This window comes from Rutidosis leptorrhynchoides, chromosome 4, assembly GCF_046630445.1.
Source record: "Rutidosis leptorrhynchoides isolate AG116_Rl617_1_P2 chromosome 4, CSIRO_AGI_Rlap_v1, whole genome shotgun sequence".
In the NCBI taxonomy this organism is placed as follows: Eukaryota; Viridiplantae; Streptophyta; class Magnoliopsida; order Asterales; family Asteraceae; genus Rutidosis; species Rutidosis leptorrhynchoides.
Genome location: NC_092336.1, coordinates 385,557,421 through 385,579,558, shown reverse-complemented (window position 1 = coordinate 385,579,558; position 22,138 = coordinate 385,557,421). Strand labels below are relative to the sequence as shown.

The window sequence follows — 22,138 nt, the reverse complement described above, 5'->3', positions numbered from 1 at the left end:
TACGATGTGCTTTATGGGGAGAACATGCCATCAGATTGCTTGCATTAGCTAAAGAATATCAAGCAGCTAATTGATAATGCTAAAAACGAACATATATTTCATAGCATTATTCCTCAAGAAAGACAAGCTTTTAGTTGCAATTGTTCTATTTACAAGTGATATTCGTTTAAATAATAAAAGGTGAAGACAAAAGACAGATTCGACGATTTGAAGACGCAAACGACCAAAAAGCTCAAAAGAACAAAAGACAATCAAAAAGGTTCCAATTATTGATAAGAAACGTCTCGAAATCACAAGAGTACAAGATTCAAAACGCAAAGTACAAGATATTAAATTGTACGCAAGGACGTTCGAAAATCCGGAACCGGGACCAGAGTCAACTCTTAACGCTCGACGCAACGGACTAAAAATTACAAGTTAACTATGTATATAAATATAATATAATATATAATTAATTATATTAATTATATATATATTATATATATATATTATTAAAACCGTCGGCAGCCAGAAACTCCAAGGGTGTGAAATGAAAATACCTCTCCGCGACTCGCGGAGTTTGAAGGGCTTTTTGCCGCGAGTCGCGGAGCCCCAAAATTCATTTCTGGCTATAAAGCCAACCGAATTCTGATCGAATACAACATCTTTTTTTTCTCTTCCTCTTCAACGTAATATATTTATATTTATAATTTATATTTTAATTTTAATTATAATTCTAATAATAAGGGTATGTTAGCGAATGTTGTAAGGGTGTAAGTCGAAATTCTGTCCGTGTAACGCTACGCTATTTTTAATCATTGTAAGTTATGTTCAACCTTTTTATATTAATGTCTCGTAGCTAAGTTATTATTATGCTTGTTTAAAACGAAGTAATCATGATGTTGGGCTAATTACTAAAATTGGGTAATTGGGCTTTGTACCATAATTGGGGTTTGGACAAAAGAACGACACTTGTGGAAACTAGACTATGGGCTATTAATGGGCTTTATATTTGTTTAACTAAATGAAAGTTTGTTAATGTTAATATAAAGATTTACAATTGGGCGTCCCTATAAATTACCATATACACTCGATCGGACACGATGGGCGGGGTATTTATATGTACGAATAATCGTTCATTTAACCGGACACGGGAATGGATTAATAGCCACTAGAATAATTAAAACAGGGGTGAAATTACATTCAAGGGTAATTGGTGTAATTGTTAACAAAGTAGTAAAACCTTGGTTTACACGCAGTCGATAACCTGGTGTATTCATTAAACAAAGTATTAAAACCTTGTTACAATTCGAATCCCCAATTAGTTGGAATATTTATCTTCGGGTATAATAATAATTTGACAAGGACACTTGCAATTTATATTTATGACTGATGGACTGTTATGGACAAAAACCAGACGGACATATTGAATAATCCAGGACAAAGGACAATTAACCCATGGGCATAAAACTAAAATCAACACGTCAAACATCATGATTACGGAAGTTTAAATAAGCATAATTCTTTTATTTCATATTTAATTTCCTTTATTTTATATTTAATTGCACTTCTAATTATCGCACTTTTATTTATTGTTATTTTATTTTATCGCATTTTTATTATTCGCAATTTCATTATCGTTATTTACTTTACGCTTTAATTTAAAGTCTTGTATTTATTTTATATTTTACATTAGGTTTTAACTGCGACTAAAGTTTTAAAATCGACAAACCGGTCATTAAACGGTAAAAACCCCCCCCTTTATAATAATAATATTACTTATATATATATTTGTAATTTTAATAAAAGTAAACTAATATAGCGTTGAGCTTTGCTTAAAGATCTCCCTGTGGAACGAACCGGACTTACTAAAAACTACACTACTGTACGATTAGGTACACTGCCTATAAGTGTTGTAGCAAGGTTTAAGTATATCCATTCTATAAATAATTAAATATCTTGTGTAAAATTGTATCGTATTTAATAGTGTTTTCCTAGTAAAATAATAACTATTTTATATACACCTCGTTCGACATCAAGTATTTTTGGCGCCGCTGCCGGGGAAAACATCTTAAAAGCCGGAAGCGCAACGCTAATAAAAAAAAAAAAGATTTTTATTTACTTTTATTAAAAGTCGTTTTTGTAAAAATTACGTTTTAATCATTCAAAAATATAAAAAGAAAAACAAAAATATAAGTATTTTTAGGATTTTGTTAAATATTTAAGTTTTATAAGTTTCTTTATCTTTATTTTAATTTATAAAAATATAAATTTTATTAAAAATCGTTTATTTAAATTAAAAACAGAAAAAGAAAATAAAAAAAAAAAAAAATAAAGAAAAACGCGTAAAAAGTGAAACCTGTCAACTGTTTTTCTGAACCCCGCGACTCGCGGGGTTTTCCTCTTTAATCACCGCAACTCGCGGAGGGCCTCTGACACTCGGACAAAAACCCTAATCACGGGTTATTATTTATTATTATTATTATTATTATTAAAACCTAATTACTATTATTATTATTATTAGATTTAATTTTACTTTTTATTTAATTTGTTGTATTTTGTTAAATTAGTTTTAATAAAATTGTATTATTTGTAGTTTTATTAAATAAATAATATAAAAATAATATTTTTATAAAAATTGTACCTTTTACAACTTTTTGTATATTTTTATATTTTGTACCTTTTTAATCATTGTAGCGTAATATTTGTATTTTTTTAGCTCATAATTAATTTTAAACTTAGTTTTAGCTATAGTTATTTTTACTCCTAGATTTTTAGGCTTTGCCGTAGAATTCCTTAAGTGCTTTTTCTTTAGACTAAGATTTAGGTGCTTTAGAATTTTGCGACGCCTTTTTAAGTTTTAGTTTCTTTTTAAGTTATTTCCATTTGGGATTTAGTTTTTCTTGTAAGCTTTAATATTTTTAGACACCTTTTTACTATGTATCAATTATCATTTCAATTAGTAATATCAATTTGCGATTATAATTTTAAGTTAGTTATAGTAATAAGGTTAAATTAGTTAAGTATTTTTAAGTTTTTATAAGTTTCTTTTATTTTTCCGTCACCTTTTATTTTTCAACCATTTCTTTTTCGACATTTTGCGACGAACTCTTTGTCTTTCTTATTTCTCGCTATTCTAGTTTTAGGACTTAGAATTTTTTCTACTTCTTATCTAAATTTCTAAAAATTACGAAAACTTATTTTAAGTGGTTAAATTGATAGACATCAAAATTTTCTGGTTCGTAGTAATAGTTGGATTTGTACGTGGACCGGGTTATTGGAGCCAAACAGTCCTCAATTATATTGAGACCAAACGAATCCTGCCCCTCTGCTGCATCTTTTGGCTATTCGAAACGTGGGCAAAATCAGAAAAGTCTATTGATTGGATAACTTATTATAATTTTTCTTTCCTTTTTAAAACTAATAGGATATTCTGTGAATGCACCGAGCAAGACGTTCATCACCTTTTGTACGTTCACCACCTGTAACTCGATCAAGACATCGTTTAACAAATATAACCGCCGTTGATTTTTCTTTAGAATCATCATCCAGTCGACCAAGTACTTCAGTTCAAATTTCCGATAATCCAGTTTTTGAAACAAACCTCACAATTGAGAATCCAGAAAATATTCAGGAACGGTTCATAGATCCTGAACCATTAAACTTTCCTCCGGAACCACCAATCATTCAAACAGAGATTGTTGAGGAACGAACTATTAAATCTGAAGCATCTAGTGATACCGATTCAACAAATTCAATTATGGAGAATCTGGAACCTTTAAGTATGGAAGACCGAATGAGAGCTAAACGCACTGGCCAAGGTCACGCAATTACTCATCCAGACATTAATGCGCCAGACTATGAAATCAAAGGACAAATTCTACACATGGTGACTAATCAATGCCAATTTAGTGGTGCGCCGAAGGAAGATCCAAATGAACATCTACGTACCTTTAATAGGATCTGCACACTATTTAAAATACGAGAAGTGGAGGATGAACAGATATATCTCATGTTATTTCCCTGGACTTTAAAGGGAGAAGCCAAAGATTGGTTGGAATCGTTACCTGAAGGGGCGATTGATACATGGGATGTTTTAATTGATAAATTTCTTAAACAATTCTTTCCTGCATCTAAAGCCGTAAGACTTCAAGCAGAAATTGTTACGTTCACACAAAAGCCAAATGAAACTCTATATGAGGCGTGGACAAGATATGGAAAGTTATTAAGAGGATGTCCGCAACATGGTTTAGACACCTGTCAAATAGTACAAATATTTTACCAAGGATGCGACATCACTACAAGGAAAGATATAGATATAGCAGCTGGTGGTTCTATTATGAAGAAAACCGAAACTGATGCTTACAAAATTATTGATAACACTGCTTCCCACTCACATGAGTGGCACCAAGAAAAAGATATCATTAGATCATCTAAAGCAGCTAGAGCCGATTCTAGCCATGACTTAGATTCCATTTCCGCAAAGATAGATGCTTTCGAGAGACGAATGGAAAAGATGACTAAAGATATTCATGCTATACGAATTAGTTGTGAGCAGTGTGGAGGACCACATTTGACAAAAGATTGTCTCAGTATTGAATTAACAATGGAACAAAGAGAGAATATTTCATACATAAACCAAAGGCCTGGAAATAATTATCAGAATAATTATCAACCGCCAAGACCGATTTACAATCAAAACCAGAATTATAACCGAAATATTCCATACAACAACCAACAAGGTCCTAGCAATCCACAAGTATCCAATAATGCTTACAATCAGCAAAGACCGAATTTTCAAAACAAACCACCACAACAAACCGATGATAAAAAGCCGAATTTAGAAGATATGATGACGAAGCTAGTTGAAACTCAAACGCAGTTTTTCACATCTCAAAAACAAACCAATGAACAAAATGCTCAAGCATTTAGAAATCAACAAGCTTCTATTCAAAATCTGGAACAAGAAGTAAGTAACCTAGCAAGGTTAATAGGTGAAAGAAAACCGGGAAGTTTACCTAGTGATACAAATGCTAACCCCCGGAATGAAACAGCTAAAGCTATTACCACAAGAAGTGGTACAACACTTAAACCACCTGAAATACCTGTAACTTCTGATGAAACTATTCCTACTACACAAGAACCACAACCTGATCAAGATAAGGAAAAAGAACCGGTAGTTGAAAAGGTTAATGAAGATAACACAGTTAAGGATAAACCTTATGTTAAACCATACCAACCACCACTTCCTTATCCGAGTAAAATGAAGAAAGAAAAACTTGAAGCCGAGCAATCCAAATTCTTGGATATGTTTAAACAGATAAATGTAAATCTTCCTTTCATTGATGTGATTTCAGGAATGCCAAGGTATGCTAAATTCTTGAAAGATCTAATCACGAATAGAAAGAAAATGGAAGAACTCTCGGCTGTTACTATGAATGCTAATTGTTCAGCAGTGCTGTTGAATAAGATACCAGAAAAACTATCTGATCCAGGAAGTTTCACAATTCCATGTTTTCTGGGTAGTCTTAGTTCAATAGAAGCATTGGCAGATTTAGGTGCTAGTATAAATCTAATGCCGTATTCACTATACGCTAAACTAGACCTTGGAGAATTGAAACCAACAAGAATAAGCATACAACTAGCCGATAGATCAATAAAATATCCTAGAGGGATAATGGAGAACATGCTAGTTAAAGTTGGTACTTTAGTATTTCCAGTAGATTTTGTTGTTTTGGACATGGAAGAAGATTCTCAAGTTCCTCTCATATTAGGAAGACCATTCTTAAACACGGCTAAAGCAATGATAGACGTGTTCGGTAAGAAACTGACCCTAAGTATAGAGGATGAGAGTGTTACCTTTTCAGTGGATAGAGCCATGCAACAACCACAATCTGCAGATGATACATGTTATTATATTCAAACTATAGATGCACATGCAGAATTATTAAAAGAATTTCCAGAATTACAAGGAACAGGAGAATGTTCTTTAGGAGAAGGTAATGAACCAATTGATGAAGCTGAAATGTTAACTACACTTATAGCTAATGGATATGAACCAACAACAGAAGAAATTCAAATGCTAAAAGAAGAAGACAGATATCGATATAAATCATCGATAGAAGAACCTCCGAAATTAGAGTTAAAGCCACTTCCAAACCATTTGGAATACGCTTATTTACATGGTGAATCTGAATTACCTGTAATAATATCGTCTTCTCTTACTGAAAATGAGAAATCACAACTCATTTCTGTGTTGAAAGCTCATAAACCAGCCATTGCATGGAAGATTCATGATATTAAAGGAATAAGTCCTTCGTATTGCACACATAAAATCCTTATGGAAGAAGGTCATAAAACGTATGTGCAACGCCAACGAAGACTAAATCCTAATATGCAAGATGTAGTTAAGAAAGAGATTATTAAACTACTAGATGCAGGTTTAATATATCCAATTTCTGATAGTCCATGGGTAAGCCCAGTTCAATGCGTACCTAAGAAGGGTGGCATGACTGTCATCACAAATGAGAAAAATGAGCTTATTCCTACTAGGACTGTAACAGGATGGCGTGTATGTATTGATTATAGAAAATTAAATGACGCCACCAGAAAAGATCACTTTCCCTTACCTTTCATAGATCAAATGTTGGAAAGATTAGCCGGAAATAGTTACTATTGTTTTCTAGATGGATTTTCCGGATATTTTCAAATTCCAATAGCACCCGAGGACCAAGAGAAAACCACATTCACGTGCCCTTATGGTACTTTTGCTTACAAACGCATGCCATTTGGACTTTGTAACGCCCCTGCAACCTTTCAAAGGTGTATGATGGCGATTTTTCACGACATGATAGAAGAATGCATGGAAGTATTCATGGATGACTTTTCAGTTTTCGGGGATACATTTAAATCATGTCTAGTTAATCTGGAACGAATGCTAATTAGATGCGAAAAATCAAATCTAGTACTTAATTGGGAGAAATGCCATTTCATGGTTAAAGAAGGCATCGTTCTTGGACATAAAATTTCAAAAGAAGGAATTGAAGTGGATAGAGCTAAAGTAGATGTAATTGCTAAACTTCCACATCCCACCAATGTTAGAGGAGTTAGGAGTTTTCTAGGGCATGCCGGTTTTTACCGACGTTTCATAAAAGATTTTTCTAAAATTGCCACTCCTATGAATAAACTCCTAGAAAAGGATGCGCCATTCATCTTTTCAGATGAATGTATCAAATCTTTTAATATTCTTAAAGAAAAACTCACTAATGCACCGATCATGATAACACCAAATTGGAATCTACCATTTGAACTAATGTGCGATGCAAGTGATTTTGCAATGGGAGCCGTTTTAGGACAAAGGATTGAAAAACGATTTCAACCTATATATTATGCTAGTAAGACATTACAAGGAGCACAAACGAACTATACAACTACTGAAAAAGAACTCCTTGCTATTGTCTTTGCTTTTGATAAATTTCGATCATATCTCGTTCTAGCAAAAACGGTGGTCTATACCGACCATTCTGCTCTTAGATACCTATTTTCAAAACAAGATGCTAAACCAAGATTAATCCGTTGGATCTTACTCTTACAAGAGTTTGATATTGAAATTCGAGATAAAAAAGGAGCAGAAAATCTCGCCGCTGATCATCTTTCTCGTCTTGAAAATCCCGAATTAGAAGTTCTGAATGAATCGGCCATACAAGACAACTTTCCTGATGAATATCTATTGAAGATAGATTATAAAGAAATCCCATGGTTTGCAGACTATGCAAACTACTTAGTTTGTGGATTCCTTGAAAAAGGATTATCGTACCAAAGACGAAAGAAATTCTTCAGTGATATAAAACACTATTTCTGGGAAGATCCACATCTGTTTAAAAGTTTTCCCGATGGAATAATACGCCGATGTGTATTTGAAGATGAAGCTAGTAAAATTTTAAACCATTGTCACACAGGACCAACAGGAGGGCATTATGGGCCTCAATTAACAGCAAGAAAAGTTTATGAAGCTGGATTCTATTGGCCTACAATTTATAAAGACGCACACCTTCTTTGCAAATCCTGTGATGCATGTCAAAGGGCCGGAAAAATAAGTCAACGTGATGAAATGCCACAAAATGTCATCCAAGTATGTGAAGTATTTGACATTTGGGGTATTGACTTTATGGGTCCATTTCCAAAATCTCATAATAATCTATATATACTCGTAGCCATTGATTATGTATCTAAATGGGCGGAAGCACAAGCTCTCCCAACTAACGATGCACGAGTTGTAGTCAACTTTTTAAAACGTCTTTTTGCAAGGTTTGGAACACCGAAAGCTTTAATAAGTGATCGGGGTACTCATTTCTGTAATAATCAACTTGAGAAAGTTCTTAAAAGATATGGAGTAACTCATAAAATCTCCACCGCATATCATCCACAAACAAGTGGACAAGTTGAAAATACCAACCGAGCTTTAAAACGTATTCTAGAGAAAACCGTAGGATCAAATCCGAAGGAATGGTCCATTAAATTGGAGGATGCACTCTGGGCTTTTAGAACAGCCTACAAAACTCCAATTGGAACCACACCTTTTAGACTTGTTTATGGAAAAGCATGTCATCTTCCAGTAGAAATTGAACACAAAGCATATTGGGCTTTGAAGACATGTAATCTTGATTTACATGAAGCTGGACGTCTACGATTAAGTCAACTAAACGAATTAGAAGAATTAAGACATGAAGCATATGAAAATTCGTTAATCTATAAAGAAAGAACGAAGAAATGGCATGATAAAAGAATCAGAAGTTCAAAAGAATTCAAAGAAGGAGACAGAGTTCTTCTTTTCAATTCACGATTCAAGCTATTTCCTGGAAAATTGAAATCAAGATGGTCTGGACCATTCATAGTCAAAAGAGTTTTCCCATACGGAACGATAGAATTAATAAATTCAAATGGGATTGAATTTAAAGTTAATGGTCACAGAGTTAAACATTACATACATGGTCCGATGGAAGTCGACAACGAAGTTAATCACAATTTCGACACCACAGCTAACTAAGTGTGGGGAGAATCAAGTCTTTAAAGGATAATATGTATTTCTGTTAGAGTTAGATTGTCTGTTTTCGTGTAGTTCTCGAAAATGGAACACGTATGGTCTTTCCCTAGCAGACCCTAAAGAACTAGTCTTCTCCCCCCATTCTGAATTTTTATTTTTTAGGTTTTTACAAAATGAAGACTGCCTGTGAACTAAACCATGGTCTAATGCTACACGCTTTGATCGCTAAACGTAATAATGACATACTACCGAGTGAATTAGTATCAGTAATCAGAGAAAGAATGGACGGAGTTAGAAAAGGATCCAGATGCGAAGATAATAAGTTACAATTTGGTAAAGGAAAATCAAAATCCGCAGCGAAAAGAAGAGCACGACACCTAGAAAAATGTCACAAATGCGGAAAATGGTCACATGGAGGTAAATGTTCAAATAATCAAACCTATTCAAATACCGAATTTGTTACTTTATGCAGAGACGGACCGTTCATATGTTTAGAAGAAAAGACAATGAATGCTCGAGGTTACGCCTATGCAGCCATGGAAAACCAATTAAACCGACTATCTTATGAATATAATAGATCATATAACTAAGAAATCTATTTCACAGGTATGTCTGTACAGTTTTTATTTTTATTTTTATTTTTTTAACCTTTTGATAATAAACGCTAATTTGTTCGCTAAAAAGTATTAAATTGGTATTAAATAAAATTAGGTTTGGCGACCGAAATTATTGATATTGTTCAAAAATTTATTACATCACTGCGAAATTTAACGTTTATTCTTAAGGTATAAATATCTTTAATCAATCAACCCAAAATATTTCAAAAATTCGTCATGAGTTAAATTAGGTCTTGGAACCGAAATTACTTTACCGAAAAGAGGGGCGCATATTTTTGATAATATTTGATTGATTAAAGTGGGATAAAAAGACAAAAAGATTTTTAATTTTATTTTTTACCATGTTTTTAAAATTAATATTTAAATCTTAAATTAATATTGTAAACTTTGTAAAAACAATATTTTTAAAATTGTAAATATTTGAAAAATTAATATAAGTTTGGTATGAATTTATGAATTTTTAAATTAAGTTTGGTGTGAATTTTTAATTTTTAAAATATTAATTTTTAATTTTATGCATTTTAAATTTTGAGTTTGGTGTGAATTTTTAATTTTAATTTTGAATTTTATATTTAAGTTGTGTGAATTTAAAAACAAAAATTTACTTTATCTCATTAAGTTAAAAATATGATTTTTAAAATTCGTCGTAAGTTGAAGACTAGGTCTTTGAACCGAAATTGCTTTACCCGAGGGAGGGACGAGAACTTTTATTATCATTATTTTTAATCTTATTGATTTAAAGTATGCCAAAAACATTGAAAAAACCCAAAAATCTTAGCTTTTAAAACAATCGCTACAAAAAGACAAATTTTAAAAATTTTGTCGAGGGACGGACTAGGACATCAATCCGAAACGACCTCGTCCTAAATAACAAGGGAAACAAAATTTTAAAATTAATTTCTTAATTGTTTTATAAGTTAAAGATTATAAAAAAAAAAAAAAAAAAAAAAAAAAAAAAAAAAAAAAAAAATAACTCCGCGACTCGCGGAGTTTTAAGTTAAAACCTCCGCGACTCGCGGAGGGACAAAATTACAGAAAAAAAATATAACCAGCTGCACGAACAGAATAACACACACACACATACTGCACTTCGAAAAAACCCGAAAAAACCCACAAAAATCATCCCAAAAACTCAATTTTTCACCGTTAATCTTCAAATTTTTCACTACAATCATGTTGAGAAGGATGATATCTAGGAACTACTCAAGAAAACAGGTACAATTACACCCCAAATCACCTTTAAATCCGAATTTTAGTGTGTTCTTGAGCATATTTTAATAATTTGAATTTTGTTAATTTTTAGTGTAATTAGTGTTAAATTGTTAGTATATTATGCATGTATAACCTAGATTGATGCTTGTTAACATGATTTGAAGCCAAAAACTTCAAAATCTTTAGAATCTAGGGTTTGTGTTCTTGAGCAAATTTGGGGCTTTTTGATATAAACAGGTTATGGCCGATTTTTGTCATGAATTGTTGCTAAAATGAGTAGTGTAACATGTCTAGGTAGTTAAATGATCCAAACTTTGAGCCTAAACATGATTTTGAGAATTAAAGTGGACTTTTTCAAGTCCAAAATTCATGAACTTGATTTTTGAAAGATAATGCCATTTGAGACTTGTTTATTTGCTAGTAATGATTATTTTGACATGTTATTTGAGTTGAATGCTTATGAACTTGGCGAAAATTTTCGTATATGCTTATTTGAAAAAGTGTAGATTTGATAAAAATGTGAAAATAAGCTTAAGTTTGATATAAATTGATAATGTCATTGTAATTATTTTGATTGATGATTTTGCTGACACTAATGCATATTTGGATGCACAAAATTTGTGTTTGATGTGTTTTGCAGACTGAAAGGGGTGAATCTTCATCCCAAGCCCGCCATGCTCCTGCTGAGAACTTGGAACAACAGGAGGTAGATAACTACTACAAGCAGGATGTACCTCATCCAGTCATGACCTTTTCAGATATGCACTTGGAACAGTTGCACGCGAACCTGCGATTTGACAGACTTTGGATAGATTATCCAAAATATCAACGGGGTTTGCATACTCTTCACTCTAAGGTTGTTGAGGTACCAAGGGTCATAGAATGGGGACCCTTGGAAGCTGTAGAATTGGCCGGGCCAATTAGGGAATTACTGGTACAGAGGTATGGTAATTCTTCTTTTAATGACTGGATATGTTTATTCACCATACGCAGACCTGTATATAAAGTATGGTGTGAAGAGTTGTTATGTAGTATAGAGTTGAATGATCGGGTAGCCAGTTTAACCGATCGTTCTTTTGTTAGATTTTTGTTAGGCGGTTCGATGCGCCACATGTCTTTACTAGACATGGCTCAGGCTTTACGTATATATACGCCTGAGGAATTAGCATCTGCCGATTGTAGAGGATTGATACTAAACGGTAGGAAAATAGATGAGAATTTTGATACACACGGTGTGTGGAGTCAAATGACAAGCCACCACCGTTTTAAAGGGGGAAACTACTCTTATTTGGATATAGATAGAGCCGAATTAAGAGTAATACATAGGTTTTTAGCTAACTCGATTACACAAAGGGGTAAAAACAAAGAAAAGGTAAATGAACAAGATCTGTTTTACCATATGTGTATTCGAGACCCACACAGCGCTGTAAGTATACCATATTGTGTGGGTTATTATTTATCAGCTATGGTTCGAGGGATGCGTCCACATAGCATAATAGGGGGTGGTATTTTTATTACTTTGATTGGTGAATATCTCGGTGTGGATATAAGTCGGGGGGGATTATTAGTAGAAGAGCCGGAACCCCGCGACACTATAGGTTTAAATGTGTACCATGGTGCGAAAGTTTTGAAGCGGCGAAACAACGCCGCAGTACGATACAATGGTAGACATCCACAGGTAGAGAGAAACCAGGAACAAGGTAATGTAGGAGGGGGGCAAGAAATACATAGGTTTATAGCTTCTCAGGAATACGAAAATGCTAGACAGAGAGCATTTGAAGATTGGCAAGTTCATCAGAACCAGATCATAGCGCATTGCCAACACATAGGTAGAAACTATATTCCTACACCGAAACCCGTCTTCCCTCCTTGGTCGATAGAGATGCAGCCACCATATCCTACGTATGACCCTGCTGAAGCATTCTATAGCACTTACGGTTATGCGTGGAACCCCTATTGGTACCAATATCATCCTTAGTTTATTTATTTTATTTTATTTTTTTTATTATTTTGTAATTTGTAATTATTGACATGTTTAATATTTTTGTTAATATTGTAATCATTTTTATAATTTCTAACTTTTATTCTTAGATTTTAATAATTTTTGAATGTGGGGTAATAAACCAAACTTCAAAAATATGTATATATGTTTGCAGTTTATCTTATGTACACAACAGGGTAAAACAACGCATTTTCAAAGACTGGCATTAAGTTCAGCAAAAGCAAGTAATTTTGACGACAATGATGCAAAATATATGTGAAATAACAACAAGACGGAATGAACAAATGACGTGCACCATTTATCATTCAGCAAACAAACGCCAATATATTTGGAAACTTTGGTAAAAATTTAATCATTTTCACACAAATCACCCTCAATAATTTAAATTGTTACTGATTTCTTGCAAATGAGGGCATTGCAAGATCTTAAGTGTGGGAAGGGATTAAATTCTTTCGGATTTTAAAATTTTTATATTAAACACTTGGTTACCATTAAAAATACTAGTAAAGCAGTAGTTGTATTAGAATCTAGTGCTCTCTGATAATAAAGAACAGCCCTGGTCTTATATACTGACTACCCAATTCTAGTAAAATTTTTCAAAATTTTCAATTAAATGAATTCAAAAACATGTTTATACATATTTATGAACGATAAAACTAGGTTTTAACACCGAAATTATTGTTACCTCAAAAAGGACATAAATTGAGAAACAAACTAAAACGTCAAAATTCATTTAAAATGGAATAGAGGACGATAAAAAGAAAAATAAAAAGCCAAGTGTGGGAAAATTTACCAAGTTATTTTAAACATATGCCACATATATTTGTAACAAATAACTGAAAATACTTTTGCTTTGAACTAAACTAAACTGTTTTACCCAATGAAAGAAAAGAAGAGATGGATCTACACGATGAATCAATTCCATCATTAAAAGGAAGTAAAGTCTTCCGAAAAAGACACGCGCTTCTTGATTTAGGTCATGAAGTTGTCGTCCAGATCAGCTGTAGGTTGACGAAAAATCTAGAAAAGTCATCACTAAAATCAGCAGGAAATCCACGGACCTCAGCATTAAACAGGGTCGCCAAGTGGTCAGATTTATCCTAACCATGAGAAGGATTTATCTCGTACAATGGGGAGGCACCATGCAAATTAGCTGGATAAGACTAATGAATCAGATCCCCAGAAAGGATAATCTCCTTAAAGATTAAAAATCAGCTTTTAAGACTGATATCACTCAATCCTTGAGATTGACCTTAAAGATTGAGAATTCAAACTCATGGAATTCGATGATATCTAAACTCGAGCTTGAACGAGAAAATATTTTGATCAAAAATACAAACCGATTTGTTTTCTGAAAACCCTATTTTCAATACGATCATTACCATTGAACGTAAAATCCTAGGAATTCACCTGGAATTCATTAGGTCACCTGAACTAAATCGGGTGTCAACCGTAAGAACGGTGGTTGCATAACATGGTCAAAGACAGAACCTTGTGCCAGACCGAAAAATTATAAGGGTGAGCTTTTACTATTGCTCCTACCAAGGATAGTAATTGCGTCCGACACGTTATAGACCATAATCAAAAGCATGTCACGGGACATTGCCTTAAACAGTTGCTTGTTCAACGCTTTCCTTTAAAACCGGACGGTAGTTTGCCGAAAGGTAATATACGGAACAAGTAAACTGGACGTGTTGCTTTCCAAATACAAGGTTAGCAAGTGGGTGACACAAAACCGCAAGTTTTGAGCTAAAATTTTCAAATCTGAAACCCACCAAACCCACAAATATTTTGCAAACACCGGTAAAGGGTTATTCCGGAAAACTTATCTAGGGTAAAAACTAGATTTAATTTTCAAAAAGATCAAATGTTTTCATAAAGATCCAATTTCCTTAATGGATCTAAATTTTTATAGTCATGTGGGACTGTAAACCATATCGTTACTACCATTGTTTATACCGCCGTATAGAAATCACTGATGTACAAAGTGTGAAGAATAAAGAAGTGATTCTAGTATTTTAAGACAATATTGCTTGAGGACAAGCAACGCTCAAGTGTGGGAATATTTGATAATGCTAAAAACGAACATATATTTCATAGCATTATTCCTCAAGAAAGACAAGCTTTTAGTTGCAATTGTTCTATTTACAAGTGATATTCGTTTAAATAATAAAAGGTGAAGACAAAAGACAGATTCGACGATTTGAAGACGCAAACGACCAAAAAGCTCAAAAGAACAAAAGACAATCAAAAAGGTTCCAATTATTGATAAGAAACGTCTCGAAATCACAAGAGTACAAGATTCAAAACGCAAAGTACAAGATATTAAATTGTACGCAAGGACGTTCGAAAATCCGGAACCGGGACCAGAGTCAACTCTTAACGCTCGACGCAACGGACTAAAAATTACAAGTTAACTATGTATATAAATATAATATAATATATAATTAATTATATTAATTATATATATATTATATATATATATTATTAAAACCGTCGGCAGCCAGAAACTCCAAGGGTGTGAAATGAAAATACCTCTCCGCGACTCGCGGAGTTTGAAGGGCTTTTTGCCGCGAGTCGCGGAGCCCCAAAATTCATTTCTGGCTATAAAGCCAACCGAATTCTGATCGAATACAACATCTTTTTTTTCTCTTCCTCTTCAACGTAATATATTTATATTTATAATTTATATTTTAATTTTAATTATAATTCTAATAATAAGGGTATGTTAGCGAATGTTGTAAGGGTGTAAGTCGAAATTCTGTCCGTGTAACGCTACGCTATTTTTAATCATTGTAAGTTATGTTCAACCTTTTTATATTAATGTCTCGTAGCTAAGTTATTATTATGCTTGTTTAAAACGAAGTAATCATGATGTTGGGCTAATTACTAAAATTGGGTAATTGGGCTTTGTACCATAATTGGGGTTTGGACAAAAGAACGACACTTGTGGAAACTAGACTATGGGCTATTAATGGGCTTTATATTTGTTTAACTAAATGAAAGTTTGTTAATGTTAATATAAAGATTTACAATTGGGCGTCCCTATAAATTACCATATACACTCGATCGGACACGATGGGCGGGGTATTTATATGTACGAATAATCGTTCATTTAACCGGACACGGGAATGGATTAATAGCCACTAGAATAATTAAAACAGGGGTGAAATTACATTCAAGGGTAATTGGTGTAATTGTTAACAAAGTAGTAAAACCTTGGTTTACACGCAGTCGATAACCTGGTGTATTCATTAAACAAAGTATTAAAACCTTGTTACAATTCGAATCCCCAATTAGTTGGAATATTTATCTTCGGGTATAATAATAATTTGACAAGGACACTTGCAATTTATATTTATGACTGATGGACTGTTATGGACAAAAACCAGACGGACATATTGAATAATCCAGGACAAAGGACAATTAACCCATGGGCATAAAACTAAAATCAACACGTCAAACATCATGATTACGGAAGTTTAAATAAGCATAATTCTTTTATTTCATATTTTATTTCCTTTATTTTATATTTAATTGCACTTCTAATTATCGCACTTTTATTTATTGTCATTTTATTTTATCGCACTTTTAATTATCGTACTTTTAATTATCGCAATTTTATTTTATCGCACTTTTAATTATCGTACTTTTAATTATCGCAATTTTATTTTATCGCATTTTTATTATTCGCAATTTCATTATCGTTATTTACTTTACGCTTTAATTTAAAGTCTTGTATTTATTTTATATTTTACATTAGGTTTTAACTGCGACTAAAGTTTTAAAATCGACAAACCGGTCATTAAACGGTAAAAAAACCCCCCCTTTATAATAATAATATTACTTATATATATATTTGTAATTTTAATAAAAGTAAACTAATATAGCGTTGAGCTTTGCTTAAAGATCTCCCTGTGGAACGAACCGGACTTACTAAAAACTACACTACTGTACGATTAGGTACACTGCCTATAAGTGTTGTAGCAAGGTTTAAGTATATCCATTCTATAAATAAATAAATATCTTGTGTAAAATTGTATCGTATTTAATAGTGTTTTCCTAGTAAAATAATAACTATTTTATATACACCTCGTTCGACATCACTAATACTCCAATCACAACACTTATTCATAATTGCAAGCTCAAGATTTGGGATGATAACATTTTTCTTATCCAATAAGAAGTTTAATTGAGTATTATTACAGGTGATTCCAAATTTATGTTATTGAGCAGAGGGTCCACAAGTCAACAACATCTTCTTTGGAACAAAGGTGTATCTCAATGAACCACTGTCACAATGCATCTTTCAGTGTATTTCAGGTAATGCATTAATTTAGGGTTCACATTCATGAAACAACCCAACCCGTATGCAACCCGAATATTTTTTTTTTTTATAATATAAACCATTAACGCGCCATTTAAATGATTACATAACGTAAACCAATTCATACAACCCGTTTAATCATACAAGTTTTAATGTTTACAAAGAGGCACGAAGGCCCTTAATCAAATGTATCATGAGTTCGACCTATAAATGATAGTTTTAAACCAAACGACACTCGAGCATGGGAATATTTAATTCCCGACAACCCCTTTCTCCATACTCGTACCTAAAAATATAAACAACGAGAGGGGTAAGCAAAGCTTAGTGAGTGCAATAAGTATACACATGCATATATAATATACCTACTTGCCACCGCTTACACACATACCACAAACTTGCTAGCAAATTAATATTAGCATACGAACTCCAAGTATAAAACTAATAACCTCCATTACCGCAACTAGCATAAACAATAGCATATACTCCAAATATATTATGCTACACTACAATACATACACAAACTATATGGTTAACCATACTCGCGTCATGGTGCTACCGGTTCCGTGGTTCACACCATACGCAATGCTATGACGCTACCGGCTCCGTGGTTCACGTCACTACGCATTCGAGTCATACTCTTTTATAGTGCTACGGCTCCGTGGTTCACACTTTGGTGTTACCGGCTCCGTGGTTCACACCTCATTTTATAGTGCTACCGGCTCCGTGGTTCACATTTTAACGACTCGTGCTATAATGCTACCAGCTCCGTGGTTCACACTACAACACGCGTACCATGATGCTACCGGCTCCGTGGTTCACATCATAGCACACTTGCATATACTATGGCACTACCGGCTCTGTAGTTCATATCATAGCACACAAATAAATATGCTATATACATACATGCATAAATATCCCACTCACCATAACGCCAAGGTGATGATTAAAACCCGCAAGCCTCAAGCGAAGTACCTAATACATTAAGTACCCAAATCAACATACAAACTTGTGGAACTAACCACCAATACTTAAACCTTGAGCATTTAATGACCCAAGTGCATTAAATGACCCATTTACACCAAAACCGCCCATTAATGGCCAAGACTCATCATAAATCACTAAAAGCTAGTGATTATAGTCCAATAACAATAACTAACACCATTTAGGGTATTTTCATACCCATCTTGCCCAACTAGGTCAACACTACCCCTTTTGACCCATTTTAACATTTAGACTCACAAATTGGTCAATCTTGAACCCATTAACAATATTTCATTATTACACAAATGTATTAGTGATCTAATAACACAATTAATACTTACAAACACCAAACCCATGACCAAACCCTAGATTAAAAGCCTTAGGGTTTCCATACACCAATTTAACCCAAGTTCACCCATTTAACCCCCAAATGGGTCTTACAAGTCCCAAATGAACAAACCCTAGCCATAAATCAATTAAAACTCAAAACACGAAGTTAAGACTTACCAACATTATCACGACGTAGCTAGAGACGTAAGGAACAACTTTAAAACTTGAGCTCGGATGAGATTTGGTCTCCTTCTTCCCCAAGTGAGCTTTCTCTCACTAAAACCTTAACTCTCTCTCTAAAATTGAAAGTGGTGTAGTTAGAAATGTGTTAAATGAGTTATGATAACTCATGTATCAGTTTTCTAGATCTAAAACAGTTCACAAGTGAAAAGACCAAAATACCCCCAAAAGATGCCATTTAATTGGGTCAAAAATGTCAAACAGCGACATCTGTCGCGATGTCGCGTTTCGCGACAATCTGTCACGTTACGCGACACCCAGGACACGATAATCCACACCAGGACGAGACAAAGTAGACAGTTGAAGAATTTTGACCTGTCGCGTTTCAGCTTGACCTGTCGCGTATCGCGACGTGCTGAAACACGATACATGGCCTCAGAACGCGACAAAAGGCCTGATCTTCCATTTTCTACATTTTCAAACATTTAAACTATATACAAATATTCGCGGTTAATATTAAACGTTTACAAGGTAAAATACATACCTTTAGTCTATGAAAGAGGAAAAACGGGGTGTTACAATTCATTTAATCGAAAGTTTTCTTTTCGTATAAGAAACAAACATGATATTTACTTTGTAGAAAAAACAAACAGTAATTCCGAAGAAAAAATCTGAATCTTTCTATACAACTTCAGGATGCAACGGACGATTGTTATGTTTTTATGGGTTATCCCACCTCGTGGACAACTTTTAAGTTTTGGATCAAATGATTTTGAATTGGTTGTGAACATGAAGAATCCCAATTCCTAAGTGTTTGTTTAAATCGACTTTGTAATGACTTTGTTTGTAACTGTTTGGTTGTTTTGATCTGAGAATTATGTGTATTAATTATATTTGATCTTATTACACTGAAGTTATATAAGATAAGTTTATATTTGCAGTTTTGTTTTGCTTTTCATGCCGCTAAATCTATCTAATATGATGGAATTTTGTTTACTTCGTTTTGTATTTGATTTATGATCATCCTTCGCAGTTTTACTTCAGTGTTATGTGAGTACCTTTACTCCCACAATGACTCAAGGGGCAGCAAAGACAGTGCACTATTATACAATTGATGTTTCAGTACTTTACCTGTTAATGGTATTGCACATATCAGATGCAAAGTATGGTAGAGACCAACCCAGGTATTTTCTCAGTCAATTTTAATTTGCAGATGCTTTTGAATCTGATTTTGGCTATTCCTTAATATAAAGTCTAGATAACTCGAAGCATTGGTTGAGAGTCATTAATTATAGGGATGCTATTATTGTAAGTCCTCTTCCCATTTAGTAATTCAAACTTATAAGTCATTTAGCTAAATGGTTTAGACTTTGGGTTGATCAGGTTACATAACTTATGGAAGAGGAAGTATGTTTGCTTATTATTATATATTTTGTTTGTCTTTCATGTTTAAATAGGAAATACGGGTTTGCTCTTTGTCAGTGTAAATGGTTGCATTTCATAGTTGAGGTGTCAATATGGGTAGTTCAGACATGTTAGGTAATGGATACAAATAAGTTGCAAAACCAGACTCAAGGAGTTACTCTTGATATGTTCTCTGTCAAAGTAGAAAAAAAGAGACAGAAAGAAAGAATGGTATGTAATTACATGTCCTACTACCCTTATTTATTTACATTTATATTTTCCTTTTCTCGATTCATGTATTCATATAATGCTACATGCCAAAATTGAAAAAGTTAAGAAGAGAAGGGAAGAAATGGCTATTGAAAAAGCTCAGCATGAGGAAGAGATGATAAGTTCTTTTTTGTATAACTGTCATTTACTTATAAATTTTTGATTATAAGAAACTTAAATCTGATTTGGAAGTTTAAAACCTTTTTTCCATATTTTTAATTGATGGTGTCTAACATGAACTCTATTATTTTCTAGGCTTTGCTTGCTAGAGAACGTGCTCGGGCCGAGTTTCAAGACTGGTAAAAGAAAGAAGAAGAGGTATATATCTTCAATTCTATACTATACCTTAAGTGTTAAAACGGGTCTGGGTCAAAAATATGGGTGAATCTATGGTACGGGTTGGATTGACTCAAATTACTTTTTGTCTAGAATTATATGATTATGATCAATAGTGATATGAATTGACTAAACTGAATTGGTAGGTTAAGTACTTGGTGTGTTAAAATTATTACCAAAATATACTATAAATAATGATCAATTTAATTGAATAAAATAACTTGGCAGGGTTTATGTAGTTTGACTGACTTTTTATGACAAAACTCACTGCAACTGGAATGGAAGCATTCAAAGAGTCCTAAATACAAAACATAAAATTTCTACAAACAATCGGTCGATAATCAGGGTACGAGTATGTTCATTTGATAATTGTAAGTTATAAATTTAATAATTTGAGAGGTTTATTTGTTTTTTTTTTTTTTTTTTTTTTTTTTGATTAAAGTGATAAGGGCATGAGTGCTGTTGCAGAAAACTCAAAAAGTGAACAAAATGTTGCAGGTGTGTTAAATCGTTCATCCATCATACTAATTTCTTGTGCTTTATAGTCATCCATCATACTATAACATGTTTTGAATTAAGAACACGAGTTTTGTTGTCAAGAATTGGATGTCCGTTAATAAAAAAACAAGTGTTATGAAGTAGACGTTGATAGTGCTGTAAATGAACATATATTTAGTCGCAATATCACACCAATATGTAAAGTTTTTAGTTGTAATTATTCTATTTTTAAGTTGTAATTGTTTAAATAAATAAATGCGAAGACGAAGGACGAAGATTAAAGAATTGAAGAAAAAGTGCCACTAAAACTGGAAAAGGGTCCTTAAAGCCATAATGCACTCAAAAGCGTCCTAAAAAGTGAGTGACTTGCGCGGATTTTGGGAGTTAAGGAAAATAATTTTTTGTGCAAATTACAAATTGCGAAACATAAAGTACAAGATATTAAAGCGTACAAAAAGACGTTCGAAAATCTGGAACCGAGACATAAACCGAGCATCAACGCGCGAGTCAACGAAGCAAAAATTACGAGTCAACTATGCACAAGAATATAATATAATATATATATATAATTATATAAAATTATATATATTATATTATATATATATTAAATAACTCAGCAGCCCACGTTTGAATTGCAAAATATCTGAGTACAGGCTGGCCATGCGATCGCATGGCCAGGAAGCATGAAAATCATGCGATCGCATGGCAGGGGAATCCTGGCCAAGTCTATAAATTGCAACATTTTTGGACGAATTTTACACATCTTTTTCTTTTCCTTCCTCTGATCAATGTAATATATATTTATATTTATAATATTAAGTTTAAATTAAGTTTAATAATAAGGGGGTTATTGTAAGAAATGTTTTAAGGTTTTGTAAGTCGGAACTCTGTCCGTGTAACGCTACGCGATTAATCACTACTGTAAGCTATGTTCTTCCTTTTTAAATTAATGTCTCGTA

General features: G+C 33.2%; 1 long non-coding RNA gene across 3 annotated transcripts; it reads left to right on the top strand.

Moving 5' to 3' along the window:
* Nucleotides 1–17: 17 nt before the first annotated feature.
* Nucleotides 18–21,388, top strand: LOC139844008 (uncharacterized). Of its 3 annotated transcripts, none has more exons than XR_011757782.1 (8): nt 18–65; nt 17,062–17,176; nt 19,705–19,855; nt 19,925–19,979; nt 20,129–20,306; nt 20,413–20,663; nt 20,910–21,027; nt 21,124–21,388. It is a non-coding gene; the product is annotated as an uncharacterized lncRNA (long non-coding RNA). The 3 variants fall into 3 exon arrangements; XR_011757781.1 differs by having other exon boundaries at nt 19,930–19,979; nt 20,408–20,663; nt 21,124–21,387; XR_011757780.1 differs by having other exon boundaries at nt 20,408–20,663; nt 21,124–21,387.
* Nucleotides 21,389–22,138: the final 750 nt, after the last annotated feature.